This window comes from Phasianus colchicus, chromosome 2 (genome assembly GCF_987193195.1).
Source record: "Phasianus colchicus chromosome 2, bPhaCol1.hap1.1, whole genome shotgun sequence".
NCBI classification, from domain to species: Eukaryota; Metazoa; Chordata; class Aves; order Galliformes; family Phasianidae; genus Phasianus; species Phasianus colchicus.
The window spans coordinates 64,324,566-64,346,871 of record NC_143437.1 but is presented as its reverse complement, the minus strand read 5'-3'; the positions used below and the strand labels follow the sequence as shown (position 1 = coordinate 64,346,871).

Below are 22,306 nucleotides of genomic sequence, written 5' to 3'. Positions count from 1 at the left end.
CCTTGCACACTAGCTATGCAATTGGTTTTCAGTACAGATTGTTACTTGGGACAACAGCAGCTTCTCTGCTAAGGTAAACTCAGCACAGCAGCCCAACTGTACAGCCAGCTAGAGCAGCTGAAGAACTGACATATGGTCTACAGAAATGAGTTAGTTATGAAGAAATCACTAGTTCATGAAGGAAATAAATAGAAAATGTCCTCTTAGAGGAGATTCCATGGCAGAAACAAGAGCAATGTGGATTTGATGAGAGGAGAGTACTTTCTATGTGAGTCAAATAAAGGAGCAGACAATGCATCCATATCTGTGTGCAGAGAGATGGTTTTCTATCACATTAACACGAAAAACAGCGTAAAAAGACACAAGGATTAGGTGGATCTATGACATCTATCACGTCATAGCCCTGGCAGCAGTGCTACACCATGCTTGCTGGAAAGGCAAGTCTGCAACAGATATCGACCCTTGGCAGCTTTGTTTGACAATGAGAAGATGAAGAGGGCCAGTGGGACTCACACATGCTCATCAGCACACTACAAACAGACAAGCCACTCCAAAGATTTAATGACTGTAGTTTAGATGCCCATATTAAAAACTGAAGTATTTGTTTTGAAGATATTTGTCATAATTTGTACATTTCTAAGCATTCAGATACTTGTATTCATAACACTAATTCTTTCTGAGCAAGATGAAGAAAGCATAGTTTGCATATACTATCATAAGAGCTACTGAAACTTTTCTCTTCAAAACCTGAATGAAAAGGAGCTAAAGTTGCTCCACCTCTTCAACCTTGCTTAGTAGATATTGACACATACCAAACCTATCTGATTGAACCTGGAGGTGGGAAAGAGCGAAAAAAAAAAACAAAAAAAAAACCACAGCAAGGAATTCTTCATTGTTATAAGTACCATGTTTTTTGATCCATGAGCTCAAGGTCACAGGCTAATTCTTCATTATTCTACTGTTAGGTAGTTGTCTATGCAGTTCAGTCTGTGTTCTATTGTCTTAAGTTGAACTTCTAAATATTTCAGTTGTATGGGTTTTTTTGTTTTGTTTTGTTTTGTTTTGTTTTCTGTTTGTTTGTTTGTTTGTTTGTTTGTTTTTTTGTTTTGTTTTGTTTTGTCTTTTAAAGAGGCCAGAAAAAAGCATTAGAAGGCCCATTACTGGAGCATATTACATAGAAGGAGAAGATGAGAAGCCAGTGTTTATTCAGCGTTAATAAGGGAAAACTATGGGAAGACCTTACTGTAGATGTCAGTCATATAAGGAGAGGGTGTGGAGAAGATGTAACCAGACTATTCTAAAAGGTAGCAAAACATGTAGCACTTGTCATAATATTCAGCACAGGCATTCTTCCTCAATAAAAAAATCACCATGAAAGTGGTCAGATCCAGCAGGTTTCTTGAACAGGTTACAGAATCTTCATCCCTGGAATTATTCAAAGCTCAGCAGGACAAGCTTGACCACCCTGCTTTCCTTGGAAAGCTGGATAGGTGACTTTACTGAGCAGGACTGCTTGTTTCTCCGACAATACATACCATTGCAGAGTTTATTATCTAAGTGAACACACTGCAAATCTCAAACCAGATTATATACACATGACCCAAAGAGACTTGATGCCCTCAGCTATTCAAAGGAAGTGCAACTTAATTATTCCAACTTAATTATACTGGTTGCAGAATTGAGCTGACTTAAGAAGGTGTACAAATTTTAGAAAACTGTAAGTACATTCTCAGTGCAAATATCACCATGGCTTATATCTTCAGGGCCTTTTCACAATTTTTTTTTCTTTTTTTTTTTTTTTTTTTTTTTCCTCAGTTTAGGATAAAATTTGCCAAGCACAAGCAAATCATAAAAAGAGCTAAATTTTTATGACGAGCCCTATTGTGATCCTAAACATATATATGCTACACATATACAGTAAATATATTAGAACTGGAAGATATTAATTTATTTGAATGAGTGAGCTGCTTCTACCATCCATGTTTTCAACAGCTTCCCATCTCCTCAACATATCTGGTTGGGAATAACATTAGCATGTTTGCAGGCAGGCAGTGAAAACAATCTAATCCTGTACTGAACCTCCTGGGATCTGATTTAATCTCCCTTGCCCAAAGGCAGCGTCTTTTGATCTCAGCATCTTGCCTGCAGACCCCTCCTCTCTCCACCGCTGCAGCTAGCTCTGTGCCAGATCCACAGCTAATACAGGAGTTTTCCATGGGCATGCTGAAGGACGACTGCGTAAGATTGCATTGTGGGTTCATATGCACAGTGTATACACACAGTCCATTAAAGCAGCCCATTGTTAATCGGTCATTTGAAGACACAGTTGAAATGGCCACCTTTTTGGAAGTTGATTTTGCACTATGAGTGAAGACACTGTCAGCCATGAAGAATGCTGAAAAGTTGCCCGTACTTACAAAGTTATCCTGCTGTTTCCTGATTTCCTTAATAAACAAAGAAAGACAAAACTGCTCTATACCACATAACAGCTGTGTTTGAGACAACACAGCAGTCTTTATCACAGAATCACAGAACCACAGAATGGCCCGGGTTGGAAGGGATCTCAAGGATCATGAATCTCCAACTCCCCTGCCACATGCAGGGCCACCAACCTCCACATTTAATACTAGACCAGGTTGCCCAGGGCCCCATCCAACCTGGCCTTGAATACCTTTAGGGATGGGGCATCCACAACCTCTCTGGGCAGCCTGTTCCAGCATCTTACTGCTCTCATAGTAAAGAATTTCCCCCTTGCACCCAATCTAAATCTTCCCTCTCTCAACTTAAAACCATTTCCCATTTTCAAATGGCTTTTATGTCAGTTCCCATCCCTGCCCAAATTCTGCCAACCATTATCATATTAACAGACACTTGAAAAGTGTCTTTCCCTTCCAGACCAGAGATATTCAGTCCAGTATCAGATGACAAGGTTGAAATTTCACAGTGTTCTCCTGTCACATATTAGATTAATTAACTCAGCTCTGATTAATTAAAATTAGACATTTCTTTTATTCAACCATTTAAAATGCCAAATTCAACTGATTTCCTGCAGAGATACAAAGGAACAGCAATTCCCACTGCAATCTTTCATTATTCTTTACAGAGATACTGTGCCATATTCCATACTCCCACTAGAATTTTAATGATGTGGCTGTACTCATATTGGTAAAATTATTCTTGATTTACTTCAGCACTAAAGAGATCAGCATCAAGGCTATTGGGATATAATAGTTATTTCCCATAGTTATACTTTACTTAAGACTACAACCCAACCCCATCCTACCCCCACTCCCCAAAAGAAAAAACAAACAAACCAAACAAAAATTAACAAAAAAACTTCCTGCTCTTCTGTGGTCTCCCATTCTCTGTGGTTACTGGAGGATTGAGAGTGGTATCAATACAGGAAAATAATGAGTTAACTGTTTCATTTTTACATGTATATATGATTTTCTTTACCCAATGCTGTTTAAGAAGTAGACAGTTAGAAAACTTCAGTGACAAACTGGGAAAGAAAAAACAACAAAAAAACAAACAAAAAAAAAAACACATAAACTCCCCAACAATGTATTCTCATATCCCATGTTATTTCCATGCATGTGTTCTTACTCTGGTGAAGAACAACTGATCTAGAACAGGTTACCATCAGTTGCTATTTTTTACTTGTGATGTTTTATGAGCTGAAACTGTAGGAAAGCTGAGAAAATATATGAAAAAGAAGGAAATGATAAATGAAGATTGTCAGGGATGGGGAAGTGGATGACAATCTGCTTCACTGAGAAAGAAGATAAATACTTGAACAAGGGTGTTTTTTTTCCACTTTTATGAACACTTTCCTCTCTATTGCTTTTAAGTGTACCTAGATCAAGACTATTTGAAACACTTTGGTTTTTTTTTTGTTTGTTTGTTTATGTTTTTGTTTGTTTGTTTGTTTGTTTGTTCGTTTAGAAGTCAGTTAGTGTAGTGAGTAACCACATTACTTCTCATGCATGTCAGTTTTGTAATACAGATGTATTACCACACTGCGGTGGTAAGAACAACACAATAATTTGAAATGAGCAAAAACATAAAAGTATTCAATATCACCTGTGATAATGCTTTAATGTTGTGCAGAAGTATGATGGAGATTCTCTGGATGCCTTAGAGTTTTGGCCTCAAAACTTGGTCAGCAAGTCTGCTCTTTCAGATCTAGTTTTCAGACACAACATCTCCTGATTTATCTATGAAACTGAGTTACATGATGGAGTCATGAAAACTTACAAAAGGCAACTCTATGAGATCTTTCCCTGAAGAAGACTTTCCACTTACATTAATATGAATACTTCTAGATGGCATACAAGAAGTTATGCATAGACTCTGCTATTTCCTCATGGATCTAAATTAGATCTGCATGCGTACTATGAGCTCCTGTAGCCATGAGTCTTGAGGACACACAGAATACACTATTTTTTACCTATTTTTCTTAAAACAAGAGGGCAATTTTAATTTGTTTATTAATGAAGTTGATGTTCCTATGTGCTCACATGACTCTGGGCTTTACAGCTTTTAATAAAACCACAAAATATCACTGAGCTTATGATTAATTCAAGGACACTGACAACTGTGAAAAAAAATCATGAAACAAATACCCATCATAAAAACATCACCTTTCTAAAGCAAGTGTTTATGAAGAGAGGGCTCATGTTCTTGTTTGTTTGTTTTACAATTCTCCCTAAAGTTAATTTTTCATTACACACAAGCAGATTGTTTTAATCTGGCACTATGTGTCCCAAAGAACTTATCAATGGCCAGCTCTCACTCTGCGTCAAGTAGCAGAGAGCACAATAGATATCAGAATGTCAGAGAGAACTCAATGTCAGCAAATGTCAGCAAAAAACAGCTGTTGAGTCTATCAAAATGTTCTTGTTCTTTTAATCTCTTTCACTCATGCTAAAGTGACACAACTGAACTTCAGCAAATCTTCCATTTCTACCTCTAACTTTACTGAAACATAAGGGGAGAGGTAACTGGCAGAATTGAATTAAATACTGATCAACCATACACATATTTAAAGCCAAGTTCCCTATCCCAGCTCTGAACAGCTACATGACACTTAGCAACACTTGATATAATGTTGAAGCAATGACAATGGACTTCAAGAGCAAGCTTGGTTAATTATAATCATATACAGGTATGGCTTGACTGACAAGTGAAAAGCAAGTTTAGTCTAACAAGATTATAATATTTTGAAGGAACATTTTATTTATTAGAAGAAGCATTTTCAAGAGTATGCAGAAAACTATTTTTCAGCCAATGTTTGTAAATGTCTGTGTCCAAAAGCAGATTTTTTTTTCATTATTTCTGATAGAGACAGGTGGTTCAAAAGACCTAAATCTTATTTCTCCAGAACAGAAGGTTGTGCCCTTGGGCTTACTGTTGTCACAACAGGCAGATAACTTCCGCTCATGTTTTTCTGAAGCTCATCTTTCTCACCAGTTACAAACCCTGTGGTCATTTGTGTGGTCAATTAATGATTTGCTGTCAAATAAGATTTAAACTAGGGATAGTAAAAAAGGAAGATAACTTAGGAATAATATTTTCTTGCACTTTGGGGATCAAAATTTTGAAGATTTCATACCAGCTTTGCTGGAAAGACAGAAGAGTAAGCTTATTTGCAAATATATATATGCAAATGAATTGTCTCTCTCAAATGAGTATGTGAATACACAAATGTTCACATTCAAGAACTAAGGTGTAACAGATGTCGTTATTTAATTAAATTCCATATACATATTTCTGTTCAAACAGATTCATTTTCAAATGTGCAAAAGGGACAGAGATGCAAGAGTTCATATTATATTCAAACTAATTCCTGCTCAGCATTGTTATTTGGGAAATCCCAGCAGAACAAGTAATAGTGTATAAAATTACTGGAAGTCTGAAAAACAGCAAACTCTAAACCCTCCAAACAGAATGTCTTAAGAACTCCTTGTGCAAAAAATCTGTTCCATATGAAAGCATAGCAGCTCTTGTTCAAAGCCTCAACAAATGCAAATATCATCACTACATATAGACTCTGAACTGATGTAATTTGCCATAGCTCTATAGAGGTCAATGACGATACATTGATTTCCACTAATAAGGGTCTGACCTAAAAAAACGCTGCTTTCATTTACTAAATAAATGTTTCTTTTCTCCCACTTTCAAATTGTATTTAGCTTTTCTCCGGGGGAGAAGTAATATTGAATTAGCATGTAAGCACACTCAGCGCCGATACTTTGAGCCAGGCAGGATAAGAGCAAGGAGGACTAAGAGCAAGGAGGACACAAGAAATTTGCAATTGTTCCTCTTTGTACTATAGATTGAAACACTCAATGTCAGAGAGACCAAGAGAGAGCAACACAGAAAGTGTTTTGCAGAAAAAAATAAAAAAAGAGAATAAAATCCCAATTGTTGTAAAGAAAACTTGTGTCAGTAACTAGGACACAAGTTACAAATACAGTTACAAATAAAGTGATCTTCTCCTGTTACTAGCATTTTGAAATAAAGAGTAATAGCAAAGTGTTTACTTAGGATGGTAGAATCACAGAAACATAGTATATCCTGAGCTGGAAAGGGCCCATTATGACAGCGCAAGTTCATTACTGAGCAATGAGCCTTGATTTCATCTACACAAATTTCAACAAAGTCTTTGACACAGTCCCCTACAAGGTCTTTTTTTTTTTTTTTTTTTTTTTTTTTTCAGCCCTGCAGATAAGGACTTGGAGATAGATGGTAACCTGGACACAAGTCAGCAGTGTGCCTTCACAGCCCAGAAAGCCAATTCGTATCCCAAGCTTCATCAAAAGATGCAGCAGGTTGAGGAAGGTGATCCTGCCCCTCTACTCTGCACTGGTGAGACCTCATCTCAAGTATTGCATCCAGATGTAGAGTCCTCAGTTCAGAAGAGACACAGACCTGGTGGAATGCATTCAGATAAGGGACACAAAAATGATTTGAAGGATGGAATACCTTCCCTATGAAGCCAGGCTGGGAGATCTGGGACCATTCAGCCTGGAGAAGGCTCCAGGGAGACATAATAGTGGTCTTTCAATTATTAAAGATGTGGCTATAAGAAAAAAGGGGATAGATTCTTCAGCAGAGCCTGCTGGGATAGGCAAAATGGTTTCAAACCATAAGAAAAATAGATCAGATATAAGGAAGAGGGTATTTTATGTTAAAGGCAGTGAAGCACTGGAACAGGTTGCCCAGAGAGGTGGTAGAATCTCCATCCCACAATATCTAGCTATAGATGTCCTTGTTCATTGCAGGGGTGTCAGACTAGATGGTCTGTAAAGATCCAACTCAAACAAATCTGTGATTCTATTCTATGATTGCATTCAACTCCTGGCTCGACACAGGACCACCCAAAATTCAAACTCAATGTCTGAAAGCACTGTCCAAACATTTCATGAACTTCAGCATGTTAGTGCCATGACCATTGCCCTGCGGGCCTGTTTCCTGTGCCCAATCACCCTCTTGATGAAGAACCTTTTCCTAAAACCCATCTGACCCTCTTCTGATCAGTTCCATGCCATCCCCTAAGGTCTTGCCTGTTATCAGATAGATAAGAACAGTGTGTGCCCCTCCATTCTTCTCTGTAGGAGTTATGTAGACCTTTTGGCTCAATACACAAAAACTTTTTTTCAGAATTAACTTTCAAGGAAATAAATTTAATTATAATAATTAAAGTAATTCATAATATTGTCTGCTGTTTGAGTGAGATTCCTTTTGCTTCTATCAAAATACTATATTTTTGTGTTTTTCTGTAAGAAGCACAGTATACAACTTTTCTTAAGAAGAATGATAAATAACCCAGGGTCATTTTTGAGGTAGCATTCCTACAATTATCCTCTGGATTTTGCATTTACAATATTATCTTGACACTAGAAAAGAAGCTTTTCTGTAGTTTTCCCGAGGTAAACTTAGAACTCTATGCTTACGGAAAAAAACTAAGCTGATAAGAGAAAAGAAAAAGAGGCTTCATACAGGAGTTCCATAAAAAAGAACCCTTTTAAAGTTCTTATTTTCTCTCGCTATTGTAATTTCCTTTTGGGTTCCTTTTCCAAAACACAGCACTTGTTGAATGACTTACTTGACACTGCCACACAATTCAGAACACAAAAGCTACTCACAGGGAGGCTCCTTATGTTTGCAGAAGTTTTAAGTAGGACACATTCTCCTCACTGAAGTGAGTAAAGCCCCAGGCACCCAATGCACAAATGCCCACTTCTTGTCAAAGGTACTGAGTTTGTTTAGAAGCTAGAAATCTATCATAGCCAGTAATCATGATTATGTCTGTATGTAATTAAAATGCTTTTTTAAAATGTTTCTCTCCTTGGTCATATCCTTTCTCCTTGACTGAACTAGAACCTACAACATAGTCAGATCAAAGGACAGTTTTCATTTTAAAAAATGTTTCCCCATTGTCACATGTACACAAGTTTTATTATCCAAGAGAGCAACCTAGGAAAGTAATTGATGCAAAAAAAAATCCTAATCTGCTTGTCAAGGTAACAATAAGTAATACATGAAAATTTTACATGCTTTTCTTTATTGATCAATAATATAACGAAGATTCTTGTTTGAATTTGTCAGTAATCAAAATCTAGCTGGGGATGAGATTTGAATGAGATACTGGTTGTCAGGCCAGATAAACAAACTCAACCATATTTTAGAGTTTCAGAGGGTCTTCTTAAAATTCAATAACCTTTTTTTTTTTTTTTTTTTTTTTAAACAGGAATGTCAGATTCCAAAGCTTTTTTTATTTTTCCTCCTTTTAGGTGCCTAAATCATCCACTATGATTATTATGTAGGCACTGCAGGGCTTACTGCAGTGGTTGTAACCTACAGAAATTGACATTAAATATATATCACAAATAGCTTGATTTTAAGGCCAGAAGAAATTCTTATCCTTCACTTTTCCATGAAAATCAGATATATAAAGTTATTGTAAAAAATTCGTATTTTGAGATTTTTTACATAATTATAGTCATTTTTGTGACGTATTCAGGATATAAACACAGAAGACATGTAATTGTGATTTTCAGCAACAGATAACAACAACAGTGTTCTAAAATTAAACCTACTAAAATGATGTTATTACTTATGTTAGTATTGCCTGGAACATGAGATAATCCTAAAGCATTGTTGTTTCATAAAGTGCATCAAATAGAAACTTCAGAGTTCAAATGTTGAACATCCTGAGTGGTATAAGAAGGGGTTTGTATACTGTTAGTTGAACAAAGGAGTACAGAGCATTTGCACAAAGTGCTTTTGATATCAATTATCAATAGGATGAATCATAAGAAAATGCCTCTAACAGTTAATAGAAGATTTTCTAAGAAGTTTTGTAGTGAATCATGATCATTTTCTTTTTCTTAAAGCTATTTTATTTTGTTAACTTTTTTCTTCTACCAGAGTAATATCATTCTTATGTTTTAGTGTCCTATTGTATTTGTTCTAAAAGAACAAGAGTTGGGTTATTTTCCTATAAAGTTGCTAAACATCTTTGAGGAAATATTACATCCAAAAGAATGTCTCGCATTTCCCTCAATATTGTTGCTTTACTGATAGGATTTGAAGATTAGAATTCACTTAATTGTTACTATTTTTCTTTTTTTGTGATCACTTCAATAAGGTTGCTCTCATTTCATCTACCATTTTGTTATGCACTCTGAACAACTTTCATATCTTCTGAAGGCAAATAAAAACTAAGGAAACAATATTCAAGTTATTTTAGCTTTTCTCATCAGGAAGAAACTTACACTTGTGTGGAATGGGTAGAATCTAGAAAAACAATGTACCGTGCTTATGATTCTGAAACAATTTGTGCAGACAAATCAACTCAGGTCTGTTCTGTACCAATAGAATATCTTCTGCTTTGTCCACCACTTGGGTTGCAAGAAACACATAACTGTTTTATTCATATTATTAAAAAGGAAACAAGGTTCAAAAGAGGCTCAGTGGTATACAACATCTGCATCTAATCTAGCAGGTGCAACTCTAATTGCATTCTGGAGTGCTAGATTTTTTTTTTTCTTATTTTTTACATTGTCCAAAGGGAAACCTGAGTTCTGAGATCTGCTGATACAAACATGATAGAAAAATGCAGATCTGACTTCTCTAATATGATGCTTGCATACAGTAAAAAAGCAAATGATGAAACACAGTAATGAAAAATATTCACTATTAAATTTTCCTTGTTTTAATAAACTGGAATCTCTTTTCTTATGAAAATTGCAGAAGCTTTACCACCATAAATAATGTATAAGTCAAAATTTATTTCTTATTCATGGATGTACTGGGAGTTCCTGCATGATCAAGTTTAGCTTTATAAAGCAAGCAGTTAAACTGACTTCTGAAACCAGTTAGCAGACAGCTACTTCTTCTTCCTCTTGTCCTGGGATCACCTTATGAAAAATTCATAGAAAGGAATATATTACCTGATGATTTTAAAGACAGAAGATAACATTTTCATTTTCCAGTGCAATCTGAAAACATAATAAGATGAACTCTTCAAAAAATTTCAGTGCAGCTAGGAATATCAAAAACTGAAAAACTTAAAATCTGTGATAATAGTCAATAATTTGAAGTACGCCTTGTAAACAGGGCATCTCCCTGAACTGAACTGCTTTGTCATTCTTTAACCTTAGAGATCTAAGGACTTTTTTAATAAACAATGTGAGTGATGATGATGACACATATTTAAGGCCCCTAATGTCTTCTTATGTAATAATTGGCATGTGTTATTGCAAGTTTATAAAGCAATAAACACAGCATGAAATGCCAGCTGTGCTTATCTTGAAGTGTAGTTTAGGGGTGTTTACATCTCCAACCTATTCCTAGAGAAAAAGAAATCACTCAGCGTAACAATTTATATTTTTTCTGTTTAGCTATAAGTTTGTACCAAAATTGCTCTCTAACAGTTAATTACTAACTAGTAACTGTGTATGCTCCCAGAATGCTGGAGTCAGTGATATCCTTCTTCAGAATCTGTGTAATAGTCTTTCTATGCAAAGCATCAAAGACTAAATAAGGAGAACGGTACAGAAAGCAAGACTAGATCCTCAGTACTTCTCTCTCATGAAAGAAATGCTTAGCATCAGTTTTAACTATGTGAGTACAGTCTTGGGCCAAAATCCATACAAAGATGTTCCTGCACTTGGCACAGATATGTACAAAGCATAGTAATATAGGCAATAAATTACAATGAGCCTATGAGGGAAAGAATACAGAGGGAGAATGGGAAATGAATTCAATTAAGTGCAACCAAACTAAAAAGAGCCTGGAAAAACACACCGAGGTGGGAAAAACAAATCATTAAATGCAAACGGTATCTGCATATGTTGGAAAGCTGTTAGCTCCAGCATAATTCTGAACTGAAATTAACTTTGTTGCATTAGCTGTTATGACTTTTTTCTTGGCCTTTCTATCTGAAGATGCACTAGAATCCAGTATCTATGAAAATCATCTTTCCACCTTGTCCAGCTAAATTCCAGATATTGGTCTAAGCTAGTTTGGAAGTGACTGACACTGATACATAACTCCTTTCAGTACTGTAATTGCCCATGCAGAGTTGAATGTTCAGAGGAAGGGTCCCCTCTACACATCATGTAATCGACACTACATGGAATAAGTAGCTTTCAGTGATCACACAGCAGTCTTGAATAAGAAACCCCAGCCACCCAGGCATCTTCAAAGTGATCATGGACTTGTCTGAAATCTAAGATTTAAGAACATCACCAGAGGAGGGGGTGATAAATGTCCAAGAGGCCCTACTGTATAATAAGCTGCTAGAAAAATATGAAGCAATTTGCATTGTTCACTGTTGGTTCATGTTGTATTTTGGGAAAGCATTAGAGATGGAAGGCTGCTAGATGGACCTCTACAAGACAAGTTGAAGAAATTTATGAAGGAGAAGGTGGGGCCAATCTGCAGAAGTGAAGGCCATCCAACTGGCTTTTGGTATGGCTGAATGGGAAATAGTTTTAGGGAGGAGTCTACCAATTGTACCTGACAAAGCTTTCAACTGTAGAAGGGGATAAAGTCCCTGCAATGCACAAGAAAATATACTGGGGAAAACAGTTTGGCTTTTTCCTGCCTTGGGCAAAGGCAAATGAACTTTCTCAAGCATAGTGGTGGATCTACAGCTGGCCTCATCATGCAGTGGTTCAACAAACTCCATCCCTCTCACCCTGAAGGACTTTTATGACAGATGGATCCCAGCTATAAATTACACAAGCTTAACAGATGCTTCAGAGGAATGAATCATAGACTAAGAGAATGATATATCAAGGGGAGATCGTGCCTTAACGATCTGGTGGCCTTCTATGATGGAGTAATGGCATCAGTGGACAATGAAAGATAATTGATGTCATCTACTTGGATTCGTGCAAGGCCTTTGATGTGGTCCCACACCAGATTCTTATTTCTGCATTGGAGAGGTATGGATTTGAAGGCTGGAATAAAGAATTTGTTGAATGGTTGCAACCAGAGGGTTGTGATCCACATACAGTCTGGTGACAAGTGCTGTTGCTCAGGGGTCAGTCTTGGGATTAGTGACCTTCAACATCTTTATCAATTATGAAGATGGTGGGATAGAGTGTACTCTCAACAAGTTTGCTGATGACACTAAGCTAAGTGGTGCAGTTGAAAAAATAGAAGAAAGGAATGCTATATAGAGGGACTTGGACTGGCTCAATAAAGGTCACACTGGAACCGAGATACAACAAGATTCAACATCTCTTTTTTCATTCCCCTACTTTGATCATTCTCAGGCATCACTCTCACTTTTGTCCCAGTGTTCAGTCTACTCAAATACTGAGTGACATGACATCCAACTTCTCTGAAAGCTAAGATCTGAAGATTTGCTGATTAGCAAGTACTCTAACCTCATTAAATGCGATTACTCCTTCTGAATAGTTAACTACTTTTTAGTATGAGTGAAAACTAATTTCTGTATTAAAGTAGCATAATTTGGAATAAAAACTTCTTGAGTACTTCTGTTTAATAGAATTTCTTTGCCTGCAGCAGTTTATCTCACTACAATCTTCTCTCAAATAGAAACCCGATAAACGCTGTCTAAAGGTGTCTAAGTTTCAGTAGTAATTTCTATTGGATCTGACAAAAACAAGCAAACAAACCCCATATTCCTATAGAACAAGGTCTGATCTCTAAAGGCTTTGATACCAGGTGAAGTCCTGCAGGAAATCTTTAACCAGCAACACTGAAATACATCAAGTGAATAGAGAGGAGACATTTTTACACCAGTGCTGGTGTTTTTGGCTGTTGTGAAAAGCTACTGGTAGTATTCTGGAATCAGTTCACTGCATTAAGATGTTGACAGTGAGAGCTTAGATCTAGTTCATCTGGACACCTGCCTTTGGATGCCTAAATTTAGTTTGAAAGGTGATCTGAATCTTTAATCAAAGAACTATTATGAATGTCTAAACATGAAGTAGAACTTTCAGTCTAAAAAATATTTAAACTACACATTCTCTCAGAGCCATCAACTTTGTGTTAGAAATGAAAGTGGTAAGAAAGTCTTGAAACTTTGGACTTCCTAGTCTCCTCTCTCCCTATATTACTCTCCGTTTCTGAAATGTAAAACAATGTAAAAACTATCCAATGCATGAAGACCCACCAATTGGAGGAAGGAAGGATGAAATAATTTATAAAGGTATGATGGATAAGGCTAAAAAGATAGGGCTTTCTTCTTTTAAGTTCACATACTGAAAAGAAAAGCATACCTGGAAAACAGTGATACACTGAGGTGCCAGCACATCTCCACTTATCACGTCAAGAAGACTAGTTGAGACCAATCTTGACAAAATGCAAAATTACACCTTAAACTGCTTCTGCAATGGAGTACTTGTTTCACACCTATCTGGTTATTTTTTTCCTTGCACACATCAGACAATTCTATCCTAATGCTGCATAACTGACTTTTTGTGCAGCTTTTTCAGGGAAACTGCTGACACAGCTGTTCTGCTAGCAGATCAGCTCAAACTGCCAAAATGCAAATGCAGATGTATGTATTCCAAAACATTCCAACTCACCAAGAAATCTCTTTCTTGACAGTTAATGCTGAGCACACGAGAAGCTCTGTGACAGTGATTGCAATCCCTGATGATAACAGCAGGACTGTTATTTGCCCTCCAACAGCACTCTGCCAGCAGGAGCCTTTTTAAGCTTGTGAAACATGCAAGGTCACTAACTCTCATCACACTTTTGTTTATAAACTTCCCAGGGGACAAGAAAAAAAGGCTTCTTCTTTTCTGCAACAGTCTCCAAGTGTTTAAACTCAGTGATGAAACTTCTCTGGACAAAGGAACAATTTTTGCATTTTTAATTTTAGGCCATTAACTACGTACATGTCTTCTACTTTATCAACCAGTATTTATTAACTTGCAGTCTTGCATTAATCCATGTAGCATCCAACACAGGAGGCTACACAATTGTATATAGCACTCGACAGATATGTGTTGTCCATTATTACCATACTCAGAAAGCTTTTCTCCTTAGGGGCCTTCTAATGTGGTATTTAGCTTGAATCCTGACATGGCTAAACTCCATTAAAACTGTGCATGTGGACTCAAGGGCAACTGTAAATAATGCAAAAATAGATCAATACTAATCTTGAATTGTTTATGTACAATTCTCACAGAGCTGTTATTTATGACTCCATCCACATCCTGTGTTTTAGGTTCTGCTTTGCTTTGTTTTCCAAATGGTAGCAGTGACAGTGGGAACATGCACAGAGTAGCTTTAACACACTATGTAAGAAATATAAGGAAAAATTATACTCTCTGAATATAAGTACATAGAAGAATATACTCTCTAGAAAATATCTTCTCTAGAGAAGAATAAATTTAACAGTGGAAAATGAATAACTTCAGCACTGCTCATTCTTGTGGAGCTTAACTTGCTGATTCTATTAGGTGATTTTGTTTACTAGCCATCCTTCCAAGCATAACTACACTGGGAAAACAACTGTGCCTTATTCTAAATGTTTAAAGAAAACTTGTGAGTAAATTGTGCTTGTCTAGATTAGAAAAAAAAGTCAAACACATACAATTCTTTATTGAATATTTGAACCCAATTTGGGAATTCAAAAGTATAGTCCCATTAAGTAACAATAATTATTAAAGTGGCTTATAGCTTATGGCTAGATTCTCATGAACAAATCCTTTTAATATAAAAATCTCCTAAAGATTATTCAGATATCACTTTGAATCATAGAAACTGCTTGGACAACAAAAGGCCTTCCTTCTTTCCTCCTGACTCTGCCTCATTTTTTTATCTGTTGTGATTTTTCTAGCTTTGTTTTTCTCTTCACCAATCCCTTTTAGGTATACAAAACAAAACAAAACAAAAAAAATTGCATTTCAGATAAGAAAATAAAAAAGATTTTGAGGAAAACCGCTGCTTGCAGGGTTCTATCAGTGTATTTTCTCATTAAAAAGTAGCAGACGGGTTGCTGATGAAAATTCTAATAAGTAATGTTAAAGCATTAATACCATCAGCTCAGGGTTTTGTATAACACAGTGAACCGTATGCTGCAGAGCTGGGGATCTCTTTCCAGCTGTCAGCTGACAGTATCCCTGGGTTCCTACTAATTGGCGACACACCAAGGCAAACAAGTCAGCTAATTCCAGAACAGTGAACTGATTAACTTCTGGTATATATACATATTTATAAAGAGGATTTTTTTCTTTTTGTCTCAGTAACTAAAAAATATGTTCACTTCTTAATTGCAAAAGTTGTGGACTACAGAAGTATTAACAACATAAAAGAAACAGGACTGATATTTTCAAATGAATATTTCAAGACTCTATTAATGCTAAAAAGAGCAGTTCTACATGCATGCAGGAAGCTGAGAACAATCATATAATTCCTGTTAACCCACATAAACATTTCAATTACCTTTCCTCTATATCTGACAAAGAAAATGCAAAAATTTCATAAGATTATTTTGTACTGAAAATACATCACTAGAGAGTTAAAACATTGAAAATTGAATTAGTTTAATTTCATATACTTATCATAAAGTCATAAACTGATAAAATCTACTATTTTTAGATCAATAACACTATTTTAGATCAGTAAGTTATGAATTTTGATTTTATCCAGTGTAAGTATGAATGATTGTGCCAGTAGATACCCTTCACTTGCACATATACTGGGCAGTCCCTTGGTTTTAAAACTAAAGTCTGGATGGCTCAGAAACCTTCTTAGAATGTATGTGGTGAAGACAGATGGTGGCTATAGAAGTTTTTTATTTCATTTTTATCCCTTAACAAAAAGTGCAACTTTGGATGGACCCATGTAAAGTTCATTCTTTTTAATGACCGTGCTGAAAGCAACTATGGTATATTTTAATACAATTGTGTTGAATGAAAGAGAAATAACAAGTTGAGAGAGCAGAGGCAAGATCCCCATATACGGCTAGTATAAGCTGAGTGTCTTGAATTGTAAACCAGAAATAGTCACTTTTAATTGTTCTTCTAGGCTCATCACTTCCACATTCCTAGTTTTGGATCGCCACAGTGTCGAGTGAAAGTGAGAAGACACTCCCTGTCACAGAAAGTCCATTAGTCGGACAGTGCTGTCCTGGTGGGAGCAGCTGTGATTTTAAACCCTGGAGACAGGAATGGCCTTGAGATTTGGCCTCTTCCTAGCCCAAATCAATAGAACTTATCCACGGTTACAGCTACAATCACTGTGCTGCTCTGTGGTTTGCTACCATTAGCTTTTGGTTTCTGAGAAAAAAAAAAAAAAAAAGAAAGAAAAAAAGCTAAAATATATTATATATTCTCAGATCCTTTCTTCTCTGCTCAAGGTCGGACAATAGTACTTTAGTCTATAGTCTGCCTTGTGATCTACAGTCAGGATGTGTATACATGTAACACCAATAGAAAACTCACCAGCTTGCCCACAACTGATTCTCAATGTTCTCAGCTAATTGATCTGTTATGCTTCAACATTCTAGGACAATAAGTCTTTATTTTAGGTATACTTCTCCACCATCTCCTTTATAACTTAGAGCAACTTCACATTATCAGTTAAATTTAAACCAACTCCTTGCTACTGTCAACCACATTTCCTTCCAACAAATTCTCTAATTGATAACATGATAAGTCCAGAAACCATTTTTCAAATGTTTGGCTTCCCCCCCTCAAATCGTGTCTTAATTTTATATGAACACTACTCTCCCTAAAGATTATTATATTCCTTCTGAACACAGTGCACACTCAAAAAATTGAGCCATTCAATAGCAGAGAGTGGTGCTACAGCTGCAGTCAGGAGAAGGAATCCTAAAAAAAAGTAGTCAAATATTTGAAGACAATATGCAATATTTTCTAGTTTCTGAATAAGCAAACCAACATAGTAAAGACTTACGCTTATATAAAGTATTTCAGCTTGAGTGTGACAACATTAATTATCCACTGTAACATGCTAATTTATAATTATGAAATCAGTAATTTAATTGGCATCTAGTGCAGTGAAAACATCCCTGACAGTGTTATTATCTAAGTGCCGTTGCTTGATGCTTTCAAACTTAGTTAAGCTGTCAGAAAACATTACTCTGTTGAATCTTTATGCTTGCAAAATTGATAAGAGTTTGACAAAAGATGTTTCAAAAAGTCTCACTACATGGCTGCTGCAGACACAGTCTATGCATCTCAAATCAGCCTAGCTGATTTGACTGCTGGTCACCAAGCATATGTTACTACTGATAGAAATAATGAATATCCATACTCCTAACGAGTAGAAGCTGATTATCTATGTGAATTACTGACTAGGATAGCCTTACTTTCAGAGCTTTATTCATGGATTTGACAGTGTGTATTGGCATTAATGTGTTTGTATGAGTGTGATGTGGTAGTATGAACTCCAGGTTAACATTACACCAACAAAAAGATGAGAGCAGCAACTTGAAGTAGAGATGAGCAGCACAAGAACTGTGATTAGATCAGCCAGTTCACTGTACTGGAGGTACTCTATGTTAAAAAAAAAAGCCTGGGGACTAGTTTTATTCCTGCTATTGCTTTCAATCCTGAACTAGAGTTTGTAGCTGGAGCAGCAGGAAGTTCTTCAACCTCGTAGACTTGGGTGAAGGGCCTGATCTTCAGAGAGAGAATAACATAAAGTGAATATATCAGAATAACCTTAACAGGACAGTGATCTGCATGAGCGATGCTCTGTCAAAGGATGAATCCAACTTAAAAACTAGGTACAGCAGGTGGTGGAAGACACGGAAGAGAATAAAAACCCAATGCTGTAGTCAGTAAATCATCCTACATTGGTTTCTTAGCTCTGCTCTACATGACACACTTTGCCTGCGTAACTATATCAGTAAAGGAAGGTTTTCTTCCACTAAAATTGTTTTTACCTCTCCTGCTGTTAATGGAACTGAAATACCACCACTATAAGCAGTTCATTAAGCCCTATGGGAATAAGCCTGGATAAGCGAGATATAACTGATGACATAACAACATGAGCTGCTGAAATATTTAAGCATAATTTTCAGTTATTGCATAGAGACTTTTTTTGGCTTCCTAGCAGACCTGAAGTGCTACAACTGCTGCATGTGTACAAAATATGTAATTTTAATAATCAATAAAAGCATTCAACTAAAGCTGCTAAGTTGAATATAAGTATACCAACCAAAAATATATTATCAGTAACTTGGCCTATGTGTACTCATGAAGGCAGAATACAAAACTCCCACTAATATTGCATTACATTTTTGAACACTGATGGAAAACAAACAGTGGATGTGAGCACAGTAATGCAGTAGGTGGTGTGTTTCAGCAGTGGTGACAGGGGGTCACCTCCACTGGTACAGATTGTTCTGACTGCAGTATGCAGGCAAAAATGCAGAGTTAATGGTGGTACCTATGTTGAAAGACAGTGGTTCATAGTTGAAAATCTGCTTTATCAAATAGCATTATTGTGCTCTTCATATCTGTTGCAGTTTTCATGGAAATAAATAGAAAATATTACATTTGGAGTGACATGTACAATATCACTCCACATTATAAATATTATTCTGTCAGATAGTTACATGTGGAGTAGTATTCAGATTCCAGAAAATAAAGCTCAGCAACAAACGTCAGGTAAGTAATGGAAATTTCTCTACAGACAGAGGAGAAAGGTAGCAACCTGTAGGTTGCGCTTCCTGACTTAGTACTGTACAGCACCTTTGCAATTTCTAAAACTTAGAGCAGTTCTTGGCAGTTCTGCAGCTAGCCTTTTACTCAGAGCTCTACTCTCTCTTTTAAGTCCCATGACAGCAATTTTTTTCCAATGACTTCTTTTTATCCCATTATTATTCCTTTTTTTCTTGCATCTGCAAGCCCCAGTATTGTCAGTGGTGACTTGTTTTGGGAAATGATTGTCTTTCATTGTATCCCTACCCTCTTGTTACATACTGGACACAGTAATATGCATGCACACAGCTTAACCAGCAAGTAGCACCTATCCTTCAAAGGGTACTTCCATCAGCCCTAGCAGCATCCTGCCATTCAACAAGGTCTTTCTCCTGGGTCATAACAGCCCCAGGGGTAGGCCTGGGGAAAAGTGGTTGGAAACTTGACTGGCAGAAAAAAACCCTGGGGTTGCTGGTTAGCAGCTGGCTGAACAGAGCCAGCAGTGCACCCGGAGGCCGAGGAGGGCAATGGCATTCTGGCCTGCACCGGAAATAGTGTGGCCAGCAGGAGCAGGGAAGTGACTGGTGAAATTGTGCCCCAAGTACTATGTTCAGTTTTGGGCCCCTCACTACAAGAAGGATATCAAGAATTCACAAGGAGGAAGAAAGCTGGTGAATGGACTAGAAAACAAGATTTGTGAGGAGAGGCTGAGGGAATTGAGGTTGTTGAGATTTGTGAGGAAGAGGCTGAGGGGAGGTTTCCATCCATCTCCAGAACTACCCAAAGGGAAGTTGCAGCAAGGAGGGTGTTCTCTTTTCTCAGATGACCAGTCTCAAGTAACAACAGAGCAGATGGGACATTAGGAAGCACTTCTTCACAGAAAGAGTGGTTAGGCATTGGAAGAAGCTGCTCAGGGAAGCGGTCAAATCCTTAAAACTGGACCTAGCACTAAGGAATATGGTTTAGTGACTAGACTTGCTAGGGCAAAATGATGGTTGGACTTCGTGATCTTGAAAGTTTTACAATCTAGATGATTCTGATTCCGTAGTGAAAAACAACTGGTAGCTTAATCAGGTTTTTAACATAGTTAGTTATCAGAGATGCTTGTATATGTAGTGGGAACCACCTGTTTCTGATATGAATAGAGCCTGCGGCCATCAAATACTCAGATGTTGACCTTATCACTTCTCTAACCTGATACTCACTGGGGATAATATTCCCTTCCCCTTTTCTGTCTCTCTCTTCTGTTTTTATTTTTCCCCCAAAAAGCTATTAACTGTCAGTATATGATGCCAGCTAGACACTTACGAATCTGTCTCCTTTGTGCCACAATAGGTGATAGATATTTTTAGCCACCTAATTTTCTGACTGTTGGAGTTAGGTAAAACAAATCCCACCTTAAGTCAGTACTGAGATGGAGAGCTGGCAGTTCTTTGCTAACATCTGACTTCTAAGTGCTTAGCTGACGGGCACAGCTGAGTTCACAAGTTAACAAAGAGTAGCAGTACGGCTATAGCCTGTGCTAGTAGAATAGCTTAATATCTTATGTTCACTCTTTCTAGTACTTCCCACGTTTTCTGCTTCATTTGAAAGTAAGCCACAGTCTGACAAGCACTTTTAGGTCTATAGAAACATTAATATCTTTAAGATGATGGAAAGGGCACCAATGACAGCAGAGCAGCAAGATCCCAGGCAGCAGCAAGTAAGAATTTCCTCAAAAGTAACAACAGTGAGCACAGAAGTAAGAGAAAGAAGCTGCTTACCTTCAGAAGATATTAGTAATAGTATTTGTAGGAATAGTATTAGGAATAGGATTTGTAAGTAATAATCACAGAAGAATTGGAACTGTGAGAAGTATGTATGTTACCCCCAAAATAATGCCCCCTATGTATTTCCATGGATGTTACAACAGATATGAAGAGCACAATAACACTATTTGATAAAGCAAATTATCAGCTACAAAACACTGTTTTTCAGCCTAGGCACCACCATTAGCTCTGCATTTTCACCAGCAATGAACAAAAGCTTTCAGAACAGTCTGTACCAGTGGAGCTGCCACTGCTGAAGTGCACTACCCACTGTGTCACTATGTTCACAGCCACTCTTTAGTCACCATAAAACTTCAGCAAGCACTGATGGATGTCAGTGGGTGACATTTTTTCTGCATGAAGGAATTCAATGACACATCTTTGCTTCATCTGCTCTTACACATTAGATGCCATTGTGTCAGACTGCCCCTTTGCTGCCATTTGTCACGTGGCCACAGAATGTAATGGCATATTGGTGGGAAGGTTCAACCTCTACTGCCATATAACCAGCATCCTCCTCTGATGTCATGGGCCAACATAATAAAATAAGAGGCATGACTTTTGGAGCTGCCCTTGTAAATCCTCTAGCCTAGCGCTTCCAGATCAAGATTTTGATCACTATGAAACCAATTAACTACATCATGAAAGGGAAATAGATGTGAAAAAATGATATTGAAAAACTAAGCTATTATTTAGAAATTTGGAAAAAAAGAGTGTGATATACAAAATAAATTTTAATGTTTAATTCAATTTCTTTGTGTATTTTCATTACTGAAATTACTAAGAAGACTCACCATGCATAACATCATCCCAGCTTATAATCACTTTAAATACAGATCTATGAAGCATAATATAATTACCACTGTACTATAGGAATCATATGAAAATATCTATTTTTAAAGTAACATACCACAATACATAATGACCATGTTTTTATAAAACATTAACAGTTAGTACACTTCTGAGTACAGTGACTCCTTTTCTAATGAAAATGAAGCCAATTCAAAGCAGTCACTGCTGCAAAAACACCAACTTCAACATAGGCTATAGACTCGAATGAGAATCAGAACATCTTTAAAAGAATGGAAAAGAAACACGTATAACCAAAATTCTGAGATTAATTGTGCAAAATATGAAAAATTTCAGTTATGGCATTTGAGAGAGAGGCAGACCCACCAGCATCCCAAGCCTGGGAGACAGTAACTGAGACACCACAGAGCAAATTAGCAACTCAGACATAGTTATGCAGTTTCTGAACCAGAGCTGATTCATATACAGCTGAAGAGAAGCCTGGGGAAAATGCTAGCCTGGCAGAGGTAGTCTGCT

General features: G+C 36.9%; 1 protein-coding gene across 3 annotated transcripts in view; it reads right to left on the bottom strand.

Moving 5' to 3' along the window:
* The window catches only part of HS3ST5 (heparan sulfate-glucosamine 3-sulfotransferase 5), a 182,315-nt gene that overhangs the window by 92,096 nt on the left and 67,913 nt on the right, over positions 1-22,306 (bottom strand). The gene's annotated exons all lie outside the window — the stretch shown is intronic.